Below are 26,771 nucleotides of genomic sequence, written 5' to 3' on the forward strand. Positions count from 1 at the left end.
TAGACAAAATTTAAAAAAAAGAGAGAAAACCTTTTAATATCAATAATTTGAGAAATGGTATAAATACTGTCATTGGCGAGATCATAATGAAACAGGCTGGGGGGCAGCTGTGTAGGAAGCAGCTCTGTGGAAAAGGATCTGGGGGTCCTGGTGCACAAGTTGACACCCCCCAGCCATGTGCCAGCTGCATCTGGCACTGCATGAGCAAAACAGGGCTCAGAGCAGTGATCGTCCCTCTTCACAGCACTGCCTCAGAATCACAGAATGGTTTGGGTTGGGAGGGACCTTAAAACTAATCCAGTTCCAGCCCCCTGCCATGGGCAGGGACACCTTTAACTATCCCAGGTTGTTCCAAGTCCTGTTCAACCTGGCCTTGGGCACTTCCAGGGGTGAGGCAGCCTCAGCTTCTCTGGGCAACCTGTGCCAGGGCCTCACCACCCTCACAGGGAATAACTTCTTCCCAATATCCCATCTAACCCTGCCCTCTCTCACTTTGGAGCCATTCCCCCTTGTCCTGTCACTTCAGCCCATTGTAAGTAGTCTTTTCCTGTCTTTCCTGAGGGCTCCCTTCAGGTACTGGGGCAATGAGGTCACCCCAAAGCTTCTCTTCTCCGGGCTGAACAATCGCAGTTCTCTCAGCCTTTCTCCATAGTGGAGGTGCTCCATCCCTCTGATCAATGATGTGTCCAGTTCCAGTTAGGAGCACCTTTGTGCAAGGGAGGCACCAGCCCTGTCAGAGCTCACGTGCACTGAGCCTGGCAGTGCCACCAGGCTCCTCAGAGCCACGTGCTGAGCACAGAGCTGGGAGAGCTGGGTCTGTCCAGGCAGGGAAGGGCACACAGGGGAGGGCTGCAGGGCTGCCTGCAGCTGCCCGACCGCACGGTGAGAGGCTGGAGCCCGGCTCCTCTCAGAGCTGCACAGCAATAGAACAAGGGCTGAAAGCCCCAAGTTGGAACAAAGGAAATTCCAGTCAGATACAAGGAAGATCTTTTAACTAGAGCGTTCAAAGGCTGGAAGGGGTGCCCAGAGAGCCTGTGGGTTCTCCATCCTTAGAGGTGTCCGAGATTCAATTCCATATGTGCCTCAGCAACCTGATTAATTAGACCTGCTTTGAACTGGATGCTTTGAACTGGATGCTTTCAGGTTGGACTGGATGCTTTGAGGGGCCCCTTCCAACCGGGATTATTCTGTCATTCTTTGATTCTTTCACAACAAGGACTAAAAAAAACATTGCATACTTGGACAACTGAAAGACCAAAAAGGAGCAACTTAAGTTCCTTAGGTGGAATTAATAATACTGTACATCTGCCCATTCACCTTCTGGGATCAGAGTCAGGGGTTTATGTAATGAATAGCAACCTCAGCATTTTTGTGTATGGCGCTGCCTAAAGGGAAATCACAGCTTTGCTACATTATAACAAAATTCTTACTGATTTCAGGAGGCTCTGAATTCTGCCAGTTTGAATGGACATCACTGCAGGGTTCTGTAAAGTCAGATAATGGTTTTAATCTGGGGAGAAGTTCTGAGTTTTTCCGAAAGTGTGTCACAAAATCAAACTCCTTTAGCATATTTGTTTGAAGCAAACAAACAAACAAAAGGTATTTCTCTCAGCTTTGTACCTGTGTTCCTGGAAGCACAAGTATTTAACTGAGTGACTGAAAAGAAAGAGGGAAAATTGCATGGAAGAAAAGTTTCCCTATGACTACCAAGTAAGAAAGTATTTCCAAGTTTTGGAAAATATTGGCCAGCTCTGACATTTAGACAGCTCGTCTTACAGAGAAAGACTATGTAAAAAATCTGAACTTTATCATATGAGCCTGCTTACACCCTGAAAAAGCCTGGTTTTTACAGCCAGGATAAAACATACAAACTGCAGTATAAACATACAGGTAAGGCATATGTTCCTTTACTGCATTTCTCACAAGGGGGAAGGGGTTTTGATATTGCCTAGGCTGGCTTTATGCAATGGCACTTGGCAGCAGAGCATATAGAGACCCAGTACTGTTATGTTTGGATGATAAAAAATGTCCAGGATACATTTCCTCTTCTTATCTAATTCTGGTAGCCTGTTCTACTTCATAATATTGTTGTATATGCTAGTGATTACAGTATTTTTGATTGTCTGGATTATGTGTGAGTACAGATAATGATAAAGGCACACTGGAGTCTACTTGGCCCATAAAGATTTTATGCAGCTCTGAGGAAAAGTTACTGTTATTAAAGAACCATTTTGGAAACCAAGGTGCTTGTTTCAACAGCCCAGTCTTAATCCTTTCATGGACTTGGTGTGTTGGATGAGTGCAGGCATATATGTAATTATGAATTTTAAATGGTCCACGAATATTTAAGAACAAAAATAATGCCTATGCAGTAGAGGTTGGTTTCTAGAAAATAATGGCTGCAGAACCATTTGGTAATTTTCTATCCTGCCCATCCAAAAGAACAGTCTGGATCTAAGGAGTGTCTGTCACATGTTATTGCCAGTTCCAGTGTTTGGCATTTGTGGTGATTTTATACTAATATTAATAAAATATTTGTGTTTTTCTTCCTCAAATGTTTTAGCCTTCAGAACTTGTTTTCTTGGCAATTTTTCCCTGTAGTCATGAGGGATTTTTACATATATGTAGAGAATCTGATACAATACATTTGTCTAGCATTAAAAAGCAAGAAACATAAATCTTGCAGTTCTGAGGACTGGTAATATTGCTTTTAGGGTTTGGGAAGACTTTTTTCTAATGGAGCACTTACATGCTTGTATGTGAATCCATTACATGATGTACACCATGGTTAGCAACAGCTTTTGTGTGTCATGGCTCAGGTTCCCATACACTCCTGACAGTTTATGCATATTTATGAGATCCATGACATTTTCCTACATCTGCTCTTATCACAGATTTCGTTTCAAAGCAGCACTTCATTGATGTAGTACACTGACACATTTTACATATAATTGCTTTTCATCTGGTTGCATGATTATTTTGTGACACCTAGTGGATAAATTGATACTGGTGCTGATTTAAATTGCCTCTGTTTTTTTATTCTCCTGATAAACGTTCTAGCCTGGAAACTTAATTCACATCACAAACACATAGACTCTCTTGTTCTCTAGCTTTCTTCTCTTTTTTTTTTTACCTCTTTAAGTTTGCTCATGGAATAATTCGCTCATAGACAGGTAAACCATTCTTGAGGAAATACCCAACACCAGTCTTGAGGAAATTCTAAGAATTCAAAAATAATACAAGGTAGTAAACATTTGAAAATGTCATGCTGTTGTTTAGTCAGGCTCCCTACCTGTGCAGTCTGGGATCTTCATACAATAACTTCTTATACTGTATTAACTGTTTTTGAGGTGTGCTTCAAGCATGCAGTTCCATTAAGAACAAAATGTGCACTACATAAAGTTGTAAAAGGCTGCAAGAAGTACTTACTTCCCTATGAGGACTCTTAGAAATATCTGTTCCTTTAGCGTTCTTAGAGAATGAAGTCTGATAAGTAATTAAAATATTCTATACATACAAATTTTTTTTCAGAAGATTTACATCAAGAGTCTAGAAATGCCTTAAATGCATGACCTACATTCACAACCAAGATATATGTTGTGAAATATATTTTAATTTACATGTAATGGATTCTGTGCCTAAAGCTTATTTCTGCAACAGGAAAATATTGAAATACCGTCCACTGTGTTTGCTACAAATGCTGTGAGATAGAAAAACTGGTACTTTTTTCTGGCTCTTAGCTTTTGTGTTGATAAGGGGAAGGGATTCAATTACTTCAGTTGTACCTAGTCTGCTTGCTGTATTTCTCAGTTGTAACTAGTAATGTGCATGTTTCTGTCTTCAGAGAAGGTTTAATCTGCTCCTGGCATGACAGATCTTAAATTCTGGAGTCTGTCATCCCTGAGCAGGTGTAGAACAATAGCTTACATGATAGCCAAGATAGAATTCAGTAGATTTTAAACAGGAGCTAAAAGGAACTGTAAGGTAGATGAATTTTGAGCTAAGAGGTTATGTATTTTTCATATGTGGAGAATTGGAATGGAGTTGTGCACAGGACATGAAGAAATTGATTCTAAAGACCATCTATAAGATTTTAGGTTTCAGCTTCTTACTTCTCAGAGAAGATATGTTGCTTATTTTGACTCCCAAGAGGTTCACAATCAGAAAATGTAATACTGAACTGTGTTTTTAATGCTGACTGACAAGGCACTCTTTCCCTGTGCTTTTCCTGGTTGCTCCTTGTAACAGTTTTCTTGTGATTTCGGTTTATGTAAAATTAGGGCCTGTAGAAACGCCATCATGAATAATGGACACGGAGAGCCGAACACACGTGGAGCTCTGGCAAAGATCTGCTCGCTCCATACCCTTCAGCCCACTCATGAATGTTTAACCGGTGAAAGCTTTAGTCTCAGGGAAACAAACTAGTGTCCATCTATGGAGAGCTCAGTCACCCCAGAAAAGAGAAGGCTGTGTGGAGCTGAGCACACTCAGTGCTGAGCCCCAAGCCTGGAATTCGTGAGGAATTCTCTTGTGCCCGTGAGTGCAGTGTCAGCAGCACTGCCCACTCACCCCAGCTCTCCAAAAGCCTTTGCCCCCCCTCATCATGCAGGCACAGGTGGGAAGAAGGGCCCTTGTGTGCAAATGGCAGCTTTCAGTGCTTCCCCCTTGCTTTTGAAAGACTTGTGTAAAGCTGGGCTAGGTGAGTGTGTGCGTAAGGCTCTTGGCAGTGTCGTTGGAATGCTCTGAATGGAAAATAACTGCTCAGAGCAGAGGCAAAGTCATTGTAACAAAGCACAAGTGTGTGCTTCTGAAATCATAACACAGCTTGAGACAGCATCCCATCCTAGGGTGATAACAAAGCTATTGGAGAGCACAGGGATCTGTGCTGGTGACCAAAGAAAAATAGTCACTAAAAGAAGAGAGGAAGCTCAATAATTGGCAGTTTTGCTAGTGACAGAGTCCTGGAGGTCCCCTGATGGACACAAAAATGCTTAACAGGGCTAGGGACAACATTTGCTTTTGCAAGGAAGCTTGTCAGATCATGTCTATAGCTTCACACCCTCCCCAAGCCCCAAAAGTAACCAGAAATGAACTGCAGCTTGGGTTTGCAATGCCTGTACAAATGCTTTCTCCATGTTAGTGCCTGTGGACTTCCAGGCCTCTGCTGCCTTACTGTCAGGTTGAACCAAGCCCACTGGCTCAACCCCAAATGCAGTCCAGACTCCAGAACATTGCTCTGCAGTAGAAACTAATTTTAGGCTTTTAACAATATTGTAAAACAAACATACTAAACAGAACAGTGATTTCATGCCAGCTTTCCATACGTTATCCACAGTTTCAAATACTGCAGGCTCTGAAGTGATCATCACAAATGGAGCAGTCTGTAAAGGATGGATTTTGCTTGTCTGCCATCATATAAAGCTCTTTCTTCAAGAGCACTCAAGTAACTTTATGCTGTTTGTGGTGATGGCAAATGTAAGGGTGCATTGATGTAAATACAGAATTTTAGTCTAAATCCATTAACACTGGCTTATTTGGAGCTTTGACTTACTCCTGGCTCCCAGACCACTAATTCATTCACTCCTACTTGTCAGCTGATTGATCTCACTAAGGGCTAAAATTTTAAATGAAAGCCTTATAGGAGAAAGGCCAGAAGCCATTTTTATACCAACTATAATTATTGGCATGGCTGCATTCTGCAAAATGAATTTTAGTTTCTTGTTGAGGCTTAACCTGACAGACATTTCCTCTTGGTGCTTAATTAAGTTAGGATTTGCATATACTAGTTTATTGCATGTCTTTTTAAAGAAAAACAATTTTCAAGGACCTGAATCAATTTCAGAGTGAAAATTCAGTTTTCCCAAAAAGGAGTTAGCAGACTGAGATTGGGAATGGCATTTTTTAAGGAAGATGTGACTTTATTCAATTTTTCCTAGCTTCTATAAGGAACTGAAAAAAATATCATTTTCTCACTGGTGTAACATAGGTTAGGTGTGAAACTGTATGAATTGCAGATACTAAAAAGCCAAATCCACTTGACTTAAAATTCAGATGGCTTATATAAGATTTTCTGTGTAGTAAAGGTATTTTCTATCCAAAAAGAATTAAAAATATCTCTCAAATAATTGCTGGTGAGATGGCTGAGTATTTAGCTGGAGAGACAAAACAATGGGATTCTGTTGTCTGCATCATTGGCTGTGCCCCGTTTTTATTTTCACAGGGCTTTAGGGGGAGTGGGAAAGGTGCAGTTTTGGAGAGCTGGACATCACATATCAAGTCAAAGATGAGGGTGATCAGTTTAAGTGTCCAGTTTTGTGTTCAGAGACATTAAGGCAAATCCAGGTGGTGTCAGCTGAGTTAGGTGAGCTCAGCTCTTTCAAGTATAAGGTCCATTGCTCAGCATCCTGAAATTAGTGAATATTTCTGGGGGTTGTCATTAACATTTCATTTTTGTGTGATCTGCATTAATACAATCCTCCCAGGAGCATGGAGATAACTGAGGAATGTTTAGGAAATACTGTAAGTGTTCTATGGCACTTTTACTCTTGGTATCTCCATCTGCCAAGCGAAAATAAACCTGACACATTCTCTTTGTTCTTTTCCTAATTAAAAACAATCCCTAATTTGTCACAGCTTCATCTCCTCTTGCTGGGTTCATTTCCAGATAATTCAGATAATTCACTTTTGCTTTTACACATGAAAGGTAGCAAGAGTACCTGTAAAATTTGTTTTTCATAAGGTGTATCTCACTTACCTGATGGATGTGCCATTTCCACACAGGTTTCACCTCCCCTGGACTCTGGACTTGCCCTGACTTCTGGGCTTTAGGATCTGGGGGTCCTCATCTCTGCCATGGAGTGCTCAGGGATACAGTGGGGGCAAGCACAGCAGCTCAGCTGGGAAGCCAGGAGATGGAAAGATTATGGAAGGAAAACAGGAGATTGATCTTTAAGTCTTACAAAACTAATAGCTTGTAATACACTGAACAGTTCTGTTGTGTCTTTCACAGCTTATTTTTCAGAGAATATATTTCCTTAAATGTTTATTTGCATAAGATCACAAGTACAACATACAAAGCTGCCAGTGCTTAGCCCTGGTTTAATTTCTGTATTTGTGGAGGCTTTGAGACATCAAGTGTTTCATCATTCTCTGGAATACCAGCTTTTGTGGCCTTCTAGCATTCAGACTAGTTCATAACCAAAACACAGAGATAAAGGCAATAAAAAAATAACTATTTTGTCAGTGTAGGTACTGCAGTTTTCCTAAGCAGAAGACATGTTCCCACCTCCAAGAAAAATTAGGGGTATTTTGATGGAAGACGGTCTTTCCCCTAATGCATGTTTAATATTCCAGGCATTTCACAGGTGTATGAAATGCTAACATAACACCTGTAAAACATGTCTGTGGTGGTGCAGTTCACCTTTGGTGCACACGCAGCCCCAGCTCCATGGGTCTGCTGCTTGTCAGACCTCCCTACACCCAGTCATGGAGTTAGGGCAGCTGACATTAAGCACTTCCCATTTTCTGATAACCATTGTAGAACTATTCTGGAAGGTCGTTTCTGTGGAGGAATTTCCTTGGCTTTAGTATGATTCCACACAAGAGTGAGGAAGTTCCTGTGCAGGTCTGCCTGGTAGTCAGGCTACAGTATGGGAGATGGACTTATTTAAGATGGTATGTTTAAATATTGTTACATTCTCTTGCCTTCCCCCCGCCCCATACATGAAATGTTCAGACTTCAGAAACATACAAAAAGTACTGCAGAGCTCAGAGACATTTAGCCAGAGAGTTCTGACTCATTTCACAGCTGCTCCTTTTTCTCAAATACTTGCAAACAGTTCAATAATGACAATGGCTTCACTGAATACCTAAAATAGTCATTGGCCCCTCGATTCTTTTTGATGTGTAAGCTTGCTGCACATCCAAAAGTGTCATTTAGAACTTCTGTGTCTCATAATTGTGCTATATTGGATAATCAGGGCCTTCTTCAAAGCCACTGAGGCCAAGGGAGGGTGTAATGTTGATTGTACTGTTGATCTCAATAGTATGTGAACACTCCCCTTCTTAAAAGTCTCACTGATGAATCTGTGGAAAATGCTTCCCTGCAAAACTGCCTATGGTTTGTACAAAGCAGGACAGCACACGTGACTGTTCCAGCACCGAGGAACCAATGGATGAGCAAATATTCGTCCCCCTTTTGTGCTCATCACGACAGACAGAGGATAAATTTGCTCCCCTGGTTACAGCCCGGCCTTGCTAATGCCCAGGTGAGGATGTGAGCAAGCTGCCGGACACAGCTAATGCTCTGACAGACAGACAGACACTTGTGCAGAGGAGGAGCCCTCCTGAACTGAACCTTAGAAAATCCTGTGCATCTCCTCTGAATGGAGGAGGCTGTGGAGGTCTGGTCCTGTGAGTTTTTCCCATTGTACCTGCCTAAGTTTTGGCACAATCTGGCCTGTATTATTAAATTACAGGAAAGTTTCACAACTGGGGAAAGAGCTGTTGTTTGCCATTTTAGAAGCAACTGTATTTCAGTAATGAGTGAGATTGCAGTACATGTGTTCCACAGGAGTCACAACATCTGTATTTGTAGAGTGTTTTTGCTTCTTGAAGCTTGCATGCTATATAAAGGCAGTGTGTCATTTTTGTTATATTTAGTTAAAAATATATTTTAAAATACACTGTGTGGAGTTTATCATACATAAATCCAAGGAAACTGAACCATTCAATCCTCTAAGTAATCTCTACCTGAAATCTCTAGGAAAGTTACCTGCTGCAATACTGCTTTGCCACAGTCCTGCCCCAGAAGAAGGGTGTGGCAGTTCTGCTTGATCCAAGCCCTGCTGAATTTGGTCAGGAGGTTTCCCTTGGCTGCAGTGTCCACCTTGGTATCCTCAGCCATTTTCCCCACATGCTCTTCCTGAAGATGTTGGTGACATTTCTAATAGTGAAAAAACAGTCTGTAGGAGCAGAGCATCACTTGGGAAGCCACAAGTTCATCACTGCATGCAGAGAGATGGGAAACTGCTGGTCTGGCGTGCATCCAGACCCCAGGCCATGCTGGGGAAGGTGCCTGCCTCAGAAGGCCTCCAAGCCCTCTTCTTCCCTGGTAATCCAAGAGAACACAGCCGGGGCATTTCCTTCTTCCTGGGAGCCAGGGAGGCTTAGCCTTTGTAAATCCTCACGAGTTTTGGGGTGAAGGTACCTTGAAATCACAAAATGCTTGTTCTGTGCTGTCCCAGTCTGTCCATTAGTAAGGTTTTAGTGATACAACCCTGCTTTAAAACTGTCTGTTTTCCTGTAACATCACAGGAATAGCAGACTTGGCCCCCTGCCTTTTGAAAAGTAACTGCTGAGGTACTTGTTAACATCAGTTCCAAGACATTTTTCTGTGAGAGCTGGAATATGGAAATGTCATATTTTTCCTAGTACTAAACAATTGTTAAACTAGAAACTAGAAACGTAACTCTTGCCAGATAGCTATTTCTTGTGCCTGTCGTCTTTGTAGAAGGAAAATGAACATGCATTTTTCTTTCATTAAGTATTTTAAAGTTCATCCATGTTTGGTGATCCAGTCAATTAAAAAAATATGGGTAGCTTGTGAGAGCAGAAGACTAATTAATTTTAGGTGTTGGATAAAGCACATTCCTTTCCATTTTTGTTTGCTAATGAATATTACTAATACCCATAATAACAGATCTTATAGAAAATAGTGTTACACAGAGTTTATGGTACTTTACAAATAATTATCTCAATATCATTATGAATTAAAAAACTACTATTGTGCGAAAATGTTCATTAAGGCAACATTATATCAGCACAGCACCTAGAGAAAATACTCTCTAATATCATTATCATAGAAAATAAGAGCATCTTTTAGAAATGGTTAATTCAAATTCACCATTTTTTCAACAGGGATGAACATTTTCCAGTATCCCACCTAGTATTGCTCCTAAAAGTGTAAGAAGTGAAGTCCAGATATATTAAAGACAGCCACTGTAAATGCTAGAACATACTCCAGAATGTTGCTTTTATTTCGATATATATTTCTGTCTCATAGAGTCACTGAGATCAGCTGTAATGCAGGTTCTTCATCCAAAATTTCCCTGTCATTGGAGTTGGATGGGCCTGTGGGATAGTTTGGGGTTTTCACTACTGTGAATGTATCCTTTTAGAGCCATACTGGTTCTTTGAACTGGTTTCACTGGATCATCCAGCATAAAGAGTTGCTGTTCTGAAAGGCTACATTGTTTTTATACTTCCACTATGAAGTAGATGCTTACAAAAAGTCACACTTTGAAGTCACACAATACTCAGCTTTCCTCCAATTATATTATGTAACGCTGTTCTATTGATAAAAGCACAGGGTTTATTTTACACAGAAAACACTTTCTGGGAGGTGACTATGCAACACATCCAGCCCTGCTGAAACTGCACAAAAGTTTAGCTCCACTTCACATTCTCAGCTCTGAGGAAAAATACTGAGATCTCTGATTACACCCATAAAGAACTTGTTCTTTTTAAATGTCTTGTCTAAAAAGCAGAGGTACAGGGTAGGGTTTTTTTTTTTCAGAGGATTATTGGGAGAGTAATTGACCATGCCAAAAAGCTGGTACTCAGAAAATTCTGAGATTTAAAACCCATAAGTACATAGAGAAGACTATCAGGCTTTCTGCTGGAGAGCTTTCCTGAGGGGTTCTTTATAGACCTTAGGAGTAGCTTCTGGTACCAGTTTGGAGGGGTTTTGCACTGATGAAGTGTTGAAGACTCTCAAGGTATTCCTTCAGTATGGTATTGAAAGAACGTCACCCTGTTTGGTCTGCAAGGGCTTTGAGGTTCCAAGAAGTGAAATGCAGGGCTGGACAGTGTTTCCTTCCTTGCAGTGATCTCAGCATGGTCAGAGTTTCACCTGTCCTGTTCTGTCCAGCAAATGGCACCATATGCAGCTAACAGCAACCAGTTACGTCTTTGGATGTGGTCTCAGCCCACTACAGTAAAATTATCTTTAATATTGATGGCATAACATTGTCCTTTATAGATAAACGCATTGATATCCAATTTGATCAGATACCTGCATTCTCCTTCCTTCTCTGCTTTGTTTAGAAGTGTTTGTTCCTTGAAGGTGAAGTACCTGATAGCTCTCTCTGCCTGTCTCTGCAATGCTCCTAATAGTCAAGTCAATCTAATAAAAAATTATTCTCTTTTCACTATACTTTTCTCTTGCCTGTCTCTTTGAGTCGAAGTTCCCATAGGCTGTGGTAACAGGTAAATGGGAAAGCTGGTGCTGTGCATGGTTCTCCTGGAGAAAGAAGCTGCTCTCTGCTTTGCACATGCTCTCACCCACCTTGTAGATGTTTCAGTGTGCAGTGAAATGCAATTGAGATATGTGTGTTTTGTCTTGCTCCTCTCTTTTCAGATCCCCACAGTGGTGATGCTGAAAGCCAGGGCAGATGGTTTCCGTCACCCTGCAGTGTGACTGACCTCAGGGTGAGACTTGCTGGGTGAAACAACTCTCCTTGATCCGTGTGGGGCTGATGGATGCAGCATTTATTGCACTCTTTAATTAACTAGCAAAAAGTTAGTTCACTGATTAAGGTAGGGTGTTTGTTTTAAAAGTTTGCTTGTTTATTAAAACAGTGTTTATATTAGAATATAGACTAATATCTCAGTTATTCCCCCTTCTTTATATCCACCCTGAATAGGAAGTGTTGTTAGCTATCAAGCCAGGTGGCAGGGAATAACAACCCCCTCAAACTTGAGCATAAGTTTAAGGCTGCAGAAGCTGATGCTGTAGTGGCAGTTCTACTAATCCCCCTAGCCAAGGCCTGATACAAGGTGTGGTACAGTGGGATGTGTTTGATTTGGTCATCAATTCAGAGCTGGGTTACTGCTCAGTTAGGAGTATTGCTGAGTAGGCCACAATTCCTCACAGTCTTGCCAAATTCATTGCTCAGTCTTTGGGGTTTACCTATGCAGAATTTGGGAAATTCACTTAGAGAACCTCAGTTCTTCCCCATTAGGGTATGGAGAAGTATCTGGAAGCATGTTAAACAATCCCTCTAATTCAGCATCCATTCTAAGTCATAGTGATGCCTTTACCGAAGTGACAGACTGGTTTGATAAAGTACAGTCATGTAGGAGCTGGAAGTACACAAGTGCAATTATTAAAAATGAATGCTGTATCCTGTTTCCCTTGTGTATCTTGTCACTGACATGACTTCACAAATTGCAAATCTATTAAACATTCCAAACACAGAACTGGAGCTCATTAAGCAGAACATTGACTGGTATATAGCAAACTGTTTCAAATTCAAGATTGTTAACATTTGTCTCCAGACAAATTTTGTCTTCTAGGTTGTCACTAAGCAATTCAGCTGTCTGGGAATACAGCCTGTGCTTCCTGTGATCAGAATGTGACTGTCCTTTGGGGTGAGGTAGTAGGTTGTATAGTTTTAGGGCTATGCCCTGCCTGTCAGATAACTATACAATCTACTGTCTTTCCTGAAGTGGCTGTGATGTCAGCGCTGGATGTCTCCAAAAGACAACACAGATATTTTTTCAACTGTACCATTCTCTGGCTCTGTCTAAGTGTTTGGTTCTTGTACTCAAATGTCCTTTCAGTGTTTAGATTCCTGTATTTCCCATTCGGGCTCAAAAGCCATTTCCTTCTGGCATTTTTGGAGAGCAGGTGGGGTGTGAGTGAGAGGACACAGAGGTACAACGCAGTCCGCAGTGGATTTGCTCACGCACAGCTGTCTGGGACTGCCATGGGAGTGGCCACTTGGAAACAGCTGATCCATCTCTCCTTTGTTTTGTGGCATCTGTGTTCATATTAAACATTAAATGGTACTTTTGATTCAGCAGCTGTTTAAATCCACTTGGTGTAGGCTGTTTGAGAAACTCCAAAGGGATGACCTGGACAAAACCCTAAGAGGATGTTTTCCCAGTCAGTCACGTTCTGCCCTGAAAATGGTAAATTCTTGAACCCTAAGTAAGAGGTCTCTTCAGTCAGTTTTGGGCACTGATTTAACTTGCTTTTTTATTACATACTGCTAGTTTGGGAGGGACAGCGTTTGCCACTGGAGTTCTCCTGTCTCTGCAGTCCCTCCACCAGTTCTGTCTGACTCCCAGGTACAGCTGTGGGGAAGGGCTGAGGTCATACATGGCCTTTCTAAGGCTAAGAAATGTGTGGGCTGGAGAGTGATAAGGTAATTTACTTACAAATGGTGAAATGTTTCCTTCAGAAGATGCACGTGATGCTCTAACAGGATGAGGTAGTAGGTTGTGTGGTTTCAGGGTAGTGATTTTGCCCCAATCAGGAGATAACTATACAACCTACTGCCTTCCCTGATAGGCAGCATAACAACCTCAGTGTCTTAATTCACAGAGAACCAAGAGCTAAAATACAGTCCTGAGATACACTTCTAGGACCAGCAAAGTAAGTCTAGATACAATTGTTGCTATCCTGTCCCTAATACCTCTAAATTTAGATTTTAAGTGTAGATTTTTGATAACTGCCTGCAAAATAATTACTATTTTTAAAGTCTTTATCATGAAAAATTGAATTAAAGAAGTTGGTTTTTTTTTATTTCAAAGTTTCCCTGCTCTTGATCTGTTTCATTTTTTGTTCGAGTGGGATGAAGTTACTGGGGGAAGCTATTCCAAAAATGCTGCAAATTTGCATTGGGGAAGTTTGTATTTCCTTGACATCTAAGTTTGAGTGCAACAAATTTTACTCTGGTTTAGTTCAATACCCTGGTTTAGTTCAATCTTACCTCTCCCTCAGGAATTTTGCAGTGTTTTACAAAGAGTACTGGGTTAAGTCACACAACATTCTTCAGCAGGTAAGGTTACATTGCAAGGGAAAAGCTGTAGCAATGAAAATCAAGAATGAGAATTAAAAAACCAAAACCAGACATCCTATTTAGTCCCTCAGTTTCTCATAACAGGCTCATTTAATGATGTTTGGTGCCCCAAAAGAATTCTCTGCTATCTGAAAAATACTATTTGCATCTGGAAAACTACAGACAAAAAATGTTTGGTCATTAAAAATATTTTGAGAATATGAACTCTAGAGCCTCACAAGAAAAATGGGTGGAATAAAGGGAATTGAACAACAAGGTGCTGAGTTTGGTTGTAGACATAGAAATTGTTTTCCCACGTGCAAAATACACCCAAAAATAGGAGTCCTGTAAACCTTAAGATTGCCTTGAGACCAGAGGTATCAGACTGGTTTTGTATAACCATTAATGTATATTTTGTTTATACTGTAGACTGGAGTCAAAACTGAAGGTAGTTGTAAACCTGTGTTTCTGTCTGCCCTGCTACACAAAGGCAAGCCTGCCTTCCCTGAGAAGCTTTTCCCTCATCTCTAGCTGGGAGAGCTGTGACATGCACAGCAAAAGCAAATGAAATAACTCATGATACAGGCAGAAGCTAAAGTGGGTATTTTATTGCCTGTCTGGTCCAAAAATACCATACATTATCTGGAGTCAGGTGGTATTTGAGGTTATTCAACACCTGGAAACAGGGCCTTTTGTTCACACCTTTAATTTTTGAAAGGCTTTTTGACTGGGGTTCATAGAGACATATAAAGGCTGTCTGTACAGGAGGAAATGTTGGTACATGTCTGAAATGCCCACAAGAGAACGGGCAATACTGTTGCTGGTTTTAATCTCCATTTCTCTGGTTGTACATCTCTTAATGCAGCACTGCAGGTCCTGAGCTCTTTCTTGCAGTCTCAGGGCTGCAGTGTGAGACAAGCTGGGGCAGTGATTGCTTTGTGTGAAACCTAAAGCATCCTGCTGCTCTCCAGGATGCAGAACAGTCTGGATAGCACAGTCTTGCATCATGTAAATAATGGTGTTAACAGAGGAAAAATGCTGTCCATGTTCTACAGCAGCCTGCTAGATCTCAACTCTGAAGTAGTTTTCAAATCTTCTGGCTCTGCCTGGGTCAGCATTTTGCTCTTGGTAATGAGCTGTGAGTTTTCAGATTCAAGTCATTCTGGCAATGCCATTAAAATAAAGGGCCAAAAATATCCATAGTGTTCTCCTCTCTAGAATCACTGTAAATGCAAAACCATGTGCCTGTACTTGGCAGCTTGTGAGCCTGCAGATAATCAGGGGTGTCCTTAGCAGTGGCTGTCATTACAGCTAATGTCACTCCACCAGAACCATGAAAGCACAACTCAGGGGTACTGAGTATTTTCCAGAACTGCAGACTGAAAATTGTTTGTATCCAAATGTAAGCAGCAGCTTGGCCTGCTGGAATCACAAGGGCAGAAAAGCTGGGGTTTTTTTAAAAAAAACTCCAGTCAGTATTACCACTTCTTGAGGTGACATGCTGTTTGTTGCACACATCAGGTATGAGGAAAGAGCTTAATCATGAGTACACATAACATCACATATGATGAAATGTGAGAAATGTGTGTCATGGCATATGCTTCTATACAGTGTGTATCCACTTGGACATCTCTCTTTGATTTAGTGTGCCAGCAAGTATTCATTGACAAGCAGAAGCTTAATACATCTTGCTGGAACAAAGGTTGTACATTTGCATATAACAGGCCAGGTAAAAATTGGTGGGAATCCTCTGAGGCCAGGATTTCAGTTATTAGCTTCCCTTCTGTGTCCTGGAGAAAGTGCATGGTATTTTGAGAGAAGGTACAAAGAAGACCTTAAGCAGCTCTCTGACATTGAAGCCACCACTGAGCTTTGGATCTCCACTGTGGATGTGTGAAGTGTTCTGCCTCTTCTACCTTTTCAAGGCTTTTACAGTTTTGTTGGGTTTCTAAACATGAACGAACCTCCTTATTCCTGAAACCAGTTACCCAGTGTAAAAGTTTTTACTAAATTTGGCAAAACACTAAAGCAAAGATAGACATTTGCAGATGACCCCAGTAAGTGCACTGATGACATGAACATGCAGCTATGCACCTATGAAGACCCTCTGGGGGAAGAACCTTTCCCTGATATCCAGTCTGACCCTCCCCTGACCCAGCTGCAGCCACTCCCTCGGGTCCTGCCCCTGGTCACTGAGAGCAGAGATTGGAGTTGCTCTTCAGGAGGAAGCTGCAGACTGCCATGAGGTCCCCCCTAATCTGCTTTTCTCCAGAAAAGTGCCCTCTGCCACTCCTCACATGTGCCCTCCAGATCCTTTACCATCCTTGTGCCCCTCCTTTGGATGCTGTCTAAGAGCTTTAGCTCTTTCTTATTGTGGTGGCCCAAACTGCCAAGCCCTAAGAGCAGCACAATATGCTTGAATGACAGGAACATTAACAAAACATTTCAAAGCTATATTGGCATTGTTCTGATCCATGTGACTCATGGATGGTTTTCCATGAAGGCATCCAGGTATTAACTTCCATTACAAAAACTGGGAGATGAGAGCCTGGGAAGATGTCTGTGAAGATATGGGATTCAGTGACATTCATGCTCAGATTTCACAAAAAAATCAGCACCAGCACTGCTTAACAAAGCAAGACAAAGGTATCAAAAACCTAGGCCAAAATATCCACTGGTTTTCAAATAAGTCTGTGTTCCTAAGTCGCATGGACGCTTTCAATTGTTCTACAATTAAAAGTAATGAGCACCAGTCATGCTAAGCACTTGATGGTATAAAGACTTGCTTGGTTGTGGGACAGTGTTTATGCCTAGTCTTCAACACAAATCAAATCCTAACAAGGAACCTGCTTAAGAGACAGTTGCAAATGAGTTCCCTGATGTGTCTTATGTTCATGTTCCAGAGATTCTTGCTCCAGGTTTTCCCTGTCCAGCTTGCTTATACAAATGTAAACAATAATATTTCCATTCTCAAGGACCCTAAGTGAGATTTTATTAAAGAAACAACGTGTGTTAAGGTTTCTCAATCAGCTGAAAGTTAGCAGCAGTTTACACATTAATATCTGGTGTTAATTAACACTTGGAAGAGAGTGAGAAACACTTGATGCACTTTGAATAACACAAATAAAAGTACCTCTCTTAGATGGTTCTTAATGTAAACATCTAAACTGAAAATAAAATTGTTCCTGATACGATAAATTGGCATTTCTCTTTTGGGAATAAAAGCCAGTTTAACCCTTCCTTTACACAGTAAGACAGATCCTTTGAACACCTTGCTTTTGGTGACAAAAATGTCTCACTTGTGGTGAAATTATGAAAACATATTTCACTGCACTCAGGGATCTGGGAGGTTTCAGACCAGTCTCGGACTTTACAGTCCTTCATGAGCAGATTATTCCCGTGTGGAAGGATACACTCCTCTCTGGCTTCAGCCCGGATTTGGTACTGTGTTTCTCACATCTGGTAAAAAGCTACCCTGCAAACTTGACAAATGATAGTGTAGCAGTGACTATTTGAAAATCAGATGGGGAATCCCACAGGTCCTATTTTTATTTAGGCTTGGCATGCTGGCTCATTCCAGTGACCTCCACTGAGGTTTGGCATAGGATACTCATGGTTGCAACATACTTTTTTCCTCCTTTTTATTCAACTTTTTCATCCAAAGTTGCAACATGGCCACAACTTTGGTTGTATTTTCTTTTTCTCCCCTCTTTTTTGCTTTTTACCGTGGGTAGAATAAAATTATTGATAGTCCAAGATTCAATAATTTACCTCTTATTCCTGCATCTTAGTAAAACTTAGAGTCTGAGTTTGGTAGTTCAAATGGACAAATGTGTTCCCATTTCATTCCCCTTTGTAATTCATCTTTTCCAAAATGTAGTAAGTTTTAACCGTAACACAAAGAAACTTCATAAAAATATTACATCTATCATATTACACTAGCTGGCAGAAAAAAAACAAAAATTTATTCACCTTTTTTTTTTTTTTTTAACTTGAGCAAAATTATTATTAGGAAAGTCTCCCTTGGAAAGCTTCCACAGTTTCAAAGTTTTTTCCCACTAGAGCAAAGAAAAAGAGATTTTACTGTCTAGAATATGGTAGCATATCCCTAGCTCCAGCTCTTCCCAAATTTCCACTGGAGGAGCTACATCTCCGTGGGTTTGAGTGAGAGTGTAGGCACACACCCTAAACCATCCATCACTCACATACAGCTGTGGAAGGCTCACGATGTTGGTGGAGCTTTCCCTGACCCAGAGCATGTCTGCGGCTGGGACATGAGTGGCTTGGCCACAGGTGAGCCCAGCCAGGTGTGGTGTTTGATTTCCCCAGGTGATGCCAGGTGGAGGCAAACCTGGACACATGTGAGCAGCGGCCAGGGCCTGCTCCCACCAAAGCCAGGTAGGTGCACTTCTCCCCAAAGAGTATTTGAAGTAGTTTGATCACTGTTCAAGTCTGGAGACATCAGAACCCTTTATTTTTGAGGCAGTTGTGCTCACCTCAGCCCAAGGGCAGATGGGCTCCAGTGGCAGGGGCCAGGCTGCAGCTGCCTTCCCAGCCTTGCCCCCAGTTCTCCCATCTAAGGCCTTTCCAAACTGATTTACAGCTCCCTCTGAGTGCCTGGGATGGAATTAGAGCGCCTTGGATTACATGGTGCCTTCCCTGTTATTCTTGCTGCACGACACAGATTTATGATGGCTTTTAAGCCAGGCAGCACGTAAAGAAATATGATCTTAACAAAATATAGAAGGGACCAATGGAGGTCAAAGTGTGGGAGCTGAACACTACGTGGTGATCCAGGATTTCCTTTTATTTACTGCTCTCACCTTTTCAGTCTCAAGTGGATTTGGGCTGTCTCAGACAGCCCTACCCCACATAATCCTCTGAGCCCAGAGACCTTGCCATCAGCGGATGTCTTTTGTTATGATTTAGCACATGTAGGAAATCCCAAAATGCAGCTAGTGAATTGAGTTTTAGACACAGTGCCAGAAAGACACACAGCATCAGGGTAGGTAGGAACCCCACATTCATCCAGGCAGGCTTTCTGTCTCCTGACATTTCTTGCTGTGGCAGCAGCTGAGGGTTTTCCAGGTCAGTGGTGTCATGCAGAGCTCCTCTGTTTTCAGTGCTGGAGGAGAATCATTTGTGAGAGTGCTTCATGGAGACATGGGGCAAAAGCTGTGCCTGATTCCATGCTAGGACTGTGGGACAAGGAAAATGCAGCTCTACTTTATAGCTTTATTTACAGATACTAATCAATTATTCCTAAAGTGTAGCACATAAGAAAAAAAAAGGCCTTGTCCTTAGCCTGCAGAGGGACAATGTGAGACCTGCAGCAGGTGCAAGGTATCTCAAGCACAAGGGTAGAGCTGCATGGAGTCACCTGCAGGACCACAGCCTGCCTTAAACTCTGCCTCAAACTGCAGAGTGAAACAGCTGGCAAGGGAGAGGGAACCTGTAATTACAGCCAACAACTGACTCCTGAGCCAGTGACTACTACTGAGAGCCTGGTCTTGAACTAGAGGTGAAGAACAGGAGCTTTTTCTCTCTGGGGTGAGCACTGTAATCCCCTCCAGCTACAGGATCATTCTCTCCATGAGTAAAACAAGGTCCAGTATGCTCCCTTTCATTCAGATTTATCATTATCTCTCCATGTGAGGAAAGGAATTTATCTCTCTTCTAGCCTAGGGCTGTAGCAAGGTTCCTATGGTTGGGTTTACCTGGGGGGGATGCTGGTGGTCTGTTTCTTTTTGGAAGTCACACAGCAGTTTGTGTAATAGTTCACCTGCTCTTCTAAGCTTCCAGAGCAACATCCTCTCCAGTCTCCAGCTGCTTGTGGCTGCTCGCACTGTAAGCCCTTTCTAGAGCAATGCGAGTTGAACCAGACTGGTCCCCAGATGTTCTTTGGGAACTTCACAGGCCAGGAGTCCACATCTGAAGCATCTTTTTTTTAGAAGCCTGGTCTCTTGTGAGATGGAAGGCACACATCAGCACTGACAGTTACCACAAAATTGCCTCCTCTTAATCAATTTCACAGGTGGCTCACATTTAACACAGAATATGGTTAAAACAAATAAACTAGTTGCTGGAAATAATTTGCAAGGGGTTTGTTGCTTTGTCAATCACCCATTGGTGTTGCCATTTCTTTCCCAGGTGTGGTTCTTCAGAGCCTGGGCTTTGCCTGAGAAGCTCTCAGCTATGGGTGTTCTCCTGAGATTCCAGGTCCCCTCCAAAGAGGCATCCCACGAAGGGTGAGTGATGTCACTTTTCCAGAAGGAGAGATGTGTAGCCTTGGGATCCTCATGTTCCCCAGCTCTCTATTTTTGATCTGATTACTGAATTTCTCATGCTTATTTCCTCATAGTATGTGCTGTTTATCATGACATCAAAACCAATGTCTCTGGGAAACACTGACACTGCTGCACATGTTTAAGTGTAGCACCTAAATCAGTCAGTTCTTGTGTATTTTGAATAAGTGGTATCACTGATAATTTGACATACGGCAAGACCTGGTACAATACAAACATGCAACCTCCTTTTTCCTCACTGTAGTTTTGATGACTCCCTTCCTGACTCCCTGGAGCTGGGGGGCCAAAAGTGGGCATTAAATTCCAGATTTATCCTAACAAGTCCTGAGTAGCTGTGGCCTGATCAGTATGTTAATGCAGATAGTGGAATAAAAGGATAAAAAATTCTAAAATTCAGCTTCAATATACAGAATTATTTTTTCCCATACCAAAACAAGTTTAGAAACAGAGATTAACTCTCTTCTATTGCATGGCTCTTATACAAAGATGAGACCTCAAAAAAAAAAAAAAAAGAAAAAAGGCAGTGAGAAATTAGTATTAGTTCAAATCATATAACAAATCCCAATATTTGAAGCATAGTAAAATTTTGTAAAACACAAAATTTCATGGACATTCTGAGGAGAAAATTCTACCTAACTCTTTTTGCATTCCTTTTGGTTGAATGATAGAGTCAGTGTGCTAAAGTATTTATTTGTTTATCTGTTTTAAGTTTGCATTGCCTAATGTACAGGAGATCCTGGAGGCAGAATGAGGCCTGGATGTGGACTAATGAGTTGGTGATTGTAATTAATGCCTTGAATGCTAAACTGAGTCCAGCCTGATTCTAAAGCAGATTTTTAGTGGGCTAAAGGTGCTGCCAGCCAAGCTAAGAATGAAACCCTCATGGTGATACTTGTCCATTCTCTCTTAAAGGAGAAGGGAATCCTGAGAATAGAAAATTAGAAGCAGAAGGAAGGAAAGGCACAGGGAATGATTCAACGTGTGATAGAAATTCAACTGAGATTGTAGATGTGCAACATGATCATGTTGGAAAAATAATTAGTTGAGCTGGGGCAAAGTGAACCTCTAGTGAAAGAGTTGGCTTAGTTAGTAAGAAGATAGAAATCTGATGCTGAAGAGAGTCTGAAGCTGAGCCTGATCAATCTGATTTGATTTTTTCAACATACAAATTCCTCCTGCTCAGTGGGGCATCTTCTAGTTAACAGAGTATAACTGTTATAACATTGGCTTAAAATAACTCCACTTGAATTGGTCTGCAAAGTGAGAGTTTGTCTCAAGCAGTATCTGAACTCTTAATAGTGTGAGATTCTGCAAACCAAGCAGAAGGATCTGTAATTCAATATTCAGCACCTGTCAAAGCTTTTCAGTTCCTTATGTGAAAGAGCCAGTCATGGAAAACAGTCGGGGGAAAAGAGGTTTCAGAAACACAGTTTCTGACTTGCAGGTGTAAACATCCACAGGAGGTGGAGGTACAACGGAACTGGCAGGGAGGAACTGGGAGAAACAAGGGGAAGCTGCTCAGAGGATCATGTTTCAGCACTGCCAGGACTGTTGGTGTGTCTATTAAAGATGGCAAGAAAGAAAAATTAAATACTAGATTAATATAAATCATCAAGTTGAAATAAACTTGATCTGGATCTGAAGAGAAGCTGGAGAATGATCAGGAACTGCAGCAGGGATGGATGGATGAATGTGGAAGTGTTATATTTACAGATGCATCCCAACTACAAAACAAACTCTTCAGCGTCCAAACATTGGGAATCTGGGGTAGAGCTTCAGTTGTCAGATTTGTCTGAGAATCTGCGAGATGCACATGAAGCTCCCTGGCAAAAGGTAGAAACTGAGGCATCTAGAATATAAGAAAGTTCTGTTTAATAAAGTCTCTAAAGAAGCAGTACAAATTATAAAGAACAGCATTGAAACATTAGCTGAGACTTGCAAATCCCCAGTATGATTCTGCCTTAACATCTTCCTTCCTCACTTGCTACTTATTTAACAAGTTTTCCATGTACAATAGTGCCTTTATACAAAGTTTTGATTCTTTTGCAGCAAGTGTTACTGACTTAATATAAAGATGCTCTTTGATAGAAGTTACTTTCCCTTTCAGCAGTTCTGTTTTGACTTTGTGCTCCTTTCCCCCCAAAATCTGAGTTACAAAACTACTTCCTTCAGTCCCCAGTGGAGGCTAGTTTGTATTGGCTTTGATGTGAGCAGTTTTAGCTGCTTGGTTTAGTTTTATCCTTTCACATTTAATTTTAACCCTTTAAGGGTTTATTCAATAATAATTTCTCTGCACGAAATCTTAAAAGGCACAGTGAGATGCTCATGGTAAAAATGCATAACAAGTCTGGTTGGGGGAAAATGTTATAGAATAGATGTCCTCCTACAGTGTCTGGGTAAATCAGGAAACCCACATGTAATGTTCAGAAATATGAGATGGATAGGTAAAGTCACTGGCCAGCTGGCTGCCACTGATCAGAAATGTCCTAAGCAGCAAGGAAGTATAAAAAACTCAATTGCTTTGGCTCATACTAACAGAGAGAAACTGCAGCAGCAAGGAACTTGCAAAAGGAAATTACAAGCTGTCAAGATTCCTTAAAGGATCCTTCCAGTATTTCAAATTTTCTTTTACTTTGGATACAGATGTCAGTGTTTATAGATCCCAAAATTACTGCCATAAGAAAGAGTGGAAGGCCATTACTATAAAAATTTAAATTTTCTAGAAGCACAGCATCAGTTGAGACTTGAGAATGATTTTGCTGCTCTTGCTTGGGGAACAATAAACTACAATACACCTCAAACATAAAGAGTTGGAGTGGGGATAGGAAAGATGGAAGCAATTGCTTTACCTCAAAATAGCTAAAAAAGGCAAATATTAGCTGTAGAGGAAAATATCTTATTTCAGCATATAAGCAAAAGCCTTCCCTGAAGTTATAATCTCTGCCTTGCTACCAGCCAGATGTTCTCCATAAAGGAAAATTAACTAACTCTTCAAGTATCACAGGTATATGAAAAGCCACTAATTTTATACTGGCTGATTAAGTTAAAATCATTCCACAAAGTCACTGTAATTTAACTCATCAATGCTCTAAACTGGCTGGTATGAGTAGGAGTACCAGTGCCAGATAAAACCCAGGAAGAAGGGTGGAGATACTGAGTTTCTGTGCTTATAAACCCAGCCCCAGCCCACCAGCAGGAGTAGCTTCTGGGGCTGGTCACCACGTACAGGCTTTTTACTCTCCCTTATACAGTGCAGAGCAACAGGTGATGATGTTTTAGGTTTCATTGGAAGCATTTATGGAGAGAAACTACATTGGGCCTGAATATGACAATGAAAAACAGCACAATGTCTCTGTGGGTGAGAACACGTGGAAGAAAGTACAGTTTGGTGAAGTGCAGTAACGTGTCAGCTTTTTCTGGGAAGGCTGCAAAAATATGTAAAATGCAAACAATAAGAACAGTATATTAATTTGCTTAACAGACAACATAAAGCCACATGAGACAGGCAACCCAGAAAGGCTGATTTAGTGCAAGGATGGAGATTTGACAGCCTGTGTAGGAAGAAAGAGCCTCTCAAATTGTGGTGGGGTTTTTTTGTGAAAAGCTGTGCATAGAGGAGGTTCCCAGAAGTGGCTGAACCAAAGCGTTTGGAAATTTGTCTTTGAGGGGATGCCCCTTTGGCCTGAGTGTGTGTGGGCACCTGGCTCAAGATGCCTCCCCTGGTCCCACGTAGTGTTTTGAGATATGGGTGAGATGTCATTGCTGTGTCTTTCAGTGGGACATGTGTGTGTGCTCTACCCACCCTGCAGGGTTTGGGGCTGCTTGTGACAGGAAGCTCAAACCCCTCTGGACTCACACCACCTCTTTGTACATCCCTAAAACAACTCCAAATACTCCTGCAACCGCCAGGATTGCTCAGTGTTACCTTGCCAGTAACACAAAAGGTGCATCCTCATCGACTTAAACTTGTGCTCCAATCAGTATAAATATTTGTTAATCCAGGGCCCTTTCAGAGCTGTGTTACAGCTTTACCTGTGATTCTCATTGGGCAGAACTGCAGTTTGTACCTGCAGTAACATCTGAACCCCTCATTTTCCTGGAACATCTGTTTACAGCTGGAGAGGAGGGCAGGAGATGAACACTTACTGACATTACTGTGCAGCTAAAACACACTTCTGGCTCTGAATGACAGTCCTCTGCCAGCATGGCCTCTGGACTATGGGGCATGGGCTTTATCACATGCCACAGTTAGCTGCAAATTAATAGAGAAAATAATACTTTTTGTCCTGTAAACCACATTAGCCACAGAATTGCTCATTATTTCTTTCTTCAACTGCTTTTCTGGTTCAGTTCCAGCTCAGCTCTGCCTCAGCAGAATCCCAGCCAGGCTGAATATGAATTTCAGCTGAACCAGAATCTCTGCTTGTTCAATGTTCCTTTCTTGTTATGATACACAAATTAACTAGGAACCAGAACTCAATTAAGACTGATGAGTACAAGGATTATTTTTTTGCTCTCACAGCCGTATCTGTTCCAGCTTCTAGGTCTTCCTGTCTATAGCAGCAAGAATGAGGGATGAGCATAGCATGTATTCTATGTCAGCAAGTTACATCAGAAAGAGAGTAAGCAACCCCTGCAAGCACCTCCTACAAATCTAAGAAATGGATTTACCCATACCAGAGGCCTGTCTAGAGATAAACAAGAGTAGATGCTGTCAACTTTGGGTGTTTTAAAGTCAAAACACTACAATCTGACTGAAGCTCTGTGACACAAATCTTTCTCTACCAAAGACAGGATTCATCTTGAAAATCTAACATGAGCTGAACCCCAATTTCAATTTACAAAAAGTGAATTTAGTTTTTCAACCATCATCCTCACACCAATAAAATTGGTCTCACCAATAAAACTGGGAACAAATTAGCAATTACTAAAACACATAATGAAGTATCTTTTGAACAGGAAGAGGTCAACTTACTTTTTCCCAAGGGTCATTATACAACTTTATGGTACCAGACTATATATGATTCGAACACTGTATTTCTAAATGAAATAATTTTGGAGTTCTCACATTTTATGTGGCTGTTTTTCTGCAAGAGAAAATGAACTGTAATGCTGATTTCCTCTCAGCTCTCTCAGTTTTCCATATACACATATGCACCTGTACATATATACACAGTGTAGTGTTAGTTCTTGGTACATTAATGAAATGCCTAAGTCATAACAGACTATTTTAATAAATTTGACCAGCAATCTACATTGGAGAATCTCTTCCCCGTAGCTTTCCTTGGCATTTAACACTACCTGCAAAGTTAGTGAATAAATTCTGACAAAATCCTGTGGTGCAGAGGCAGATATTGTTACTACTGCTATTAATGTACTCTTTGGAACAAGGCAAAAGGAATTCACTTTGATCAACCTGTACTACAGGAGTTACAGCACAGAGAGAGGAGTTACAGCCCCTCTCCCTCATCCTTTGGACCTTGAAGCATTTCTGCATGTAGAAATTTAGCAAAGGTTGTGATTCTGTACTGTCATTTGACTTCTGGGTTGTCTGTGCCTGGACACAGCCAGCATGTGGCTGGATGAGAACCAGGCAGCCAACAGAGCCACAGTGTTCCTGGTGTAAATCCTCAGGCAGGGCATCACTGCTCCCTGGGGAGGGATGGCAGAGTATTTTGGACTGGGGTAAATTACAACCATGAACTCTGCGTGTGCCAACTAAAACAGCACAAAAATATAAAATTCCCCCCTGCACCCAGCAGTGGCAAGGCTTTCACCAGAGCGCAGCCTTCCAACTATAAATAGCAACTTCCCTAAAATTAGATGGAACTGGCAGGCTCTGGGCCGTGAATGGGAGCACTGTTAATATGCTCATCAGGTACTGGAAGGCTCCAAATCTGACAAGGCCTGCTACGGCACAAACGTTCTGTGCCTGGAAAAATGAGCAGGAATGGCCGAATGAATGGGGCCAGGGATGTTTTCCTAACTGGATAGTAATGTCACAGACTGCCTGATGATGCTGGTTGCATTTAAAGGAGTACTGCAAGTAGGGATATTTCTCCCTATTTCTTACTGCTTTGTTTATGCTAACAGAAAATGCTGTTAAATCTAATGAATAAAGAAAGGTGGGAAGTCATTTAGGGGGAAATTAATACCAAGATACTCAGTAAAGTTAAACCAAGCTGGGTAACAGTGTAAATTTTAGTATGTAGCTGCTTTCATTCAGAAATGGCTAGGGCTTCTCTGCACTCCTCCATGGTCATTTCCTGAATAGTGAATAAAAATATGAGTCGATGGTACACCAGGTACTTGGTACTAATTGGCTGTTCTCCTGCTAGAGAAACATCAAAAATGCTGTTTGGCTTTCTGCAGTTCAGAACAGACCCCATAGCATAGAGGGTGCCATTGTGGTCCCAAAATGGCAGAGAAACTTCAACTGCACAGATGATGTATGCTGACCTTTTCTCTAGCATAGTACCATTGAAATCCAATCACTTCTGCACCTGCCATCAATCAACCCACACTTCCATATATAGCCTTTTTTTCCCCCTAAAAAAATTAAGTTACCTCATACAAAGGCACCTTGAGGGCACATTGCATTTCCACAAGGGAAGTCAGA

The 26,771-nt window shown here is 41.5% G+C and overlaps 1 protein-coding gene across 1 annotated transcript in view; it reads left to right on the top strand.

The window, feature by feature from the left end:
• LOC144246307 (uncharacterized) overlaps positions 1-26,771 on the top strand; it is a 135,040-nt gene that overhangs the window by 98,356 nt on the left and 9,913 nt on the right. The window contains exon 13 of the mRNA XM_085569101.1: positions 11,420-20,095. The gene's annotated coding sequence lies outside the window, so the exon portion shown is untranslated. The remainder of the gene's footprint in view (positions 1-11,419; positions 20,096-26,771) is intronic.

The sequence above is a fragment of the Lonchura striata genome, chromosome 1A (assembly GCF_050655825.1).
Source record: "Lonchura striata isolate lonStrDom1 chromosome 1A, ASM5065582v1, whole genome shotgun sequence".
In the NCBI taxonomy this organism is placed as follows: Eukaryota; Metazoa; Chordata; class Aves; order Passeriformes; family Estrildidae; genus Lonchura; species Lonchura striata.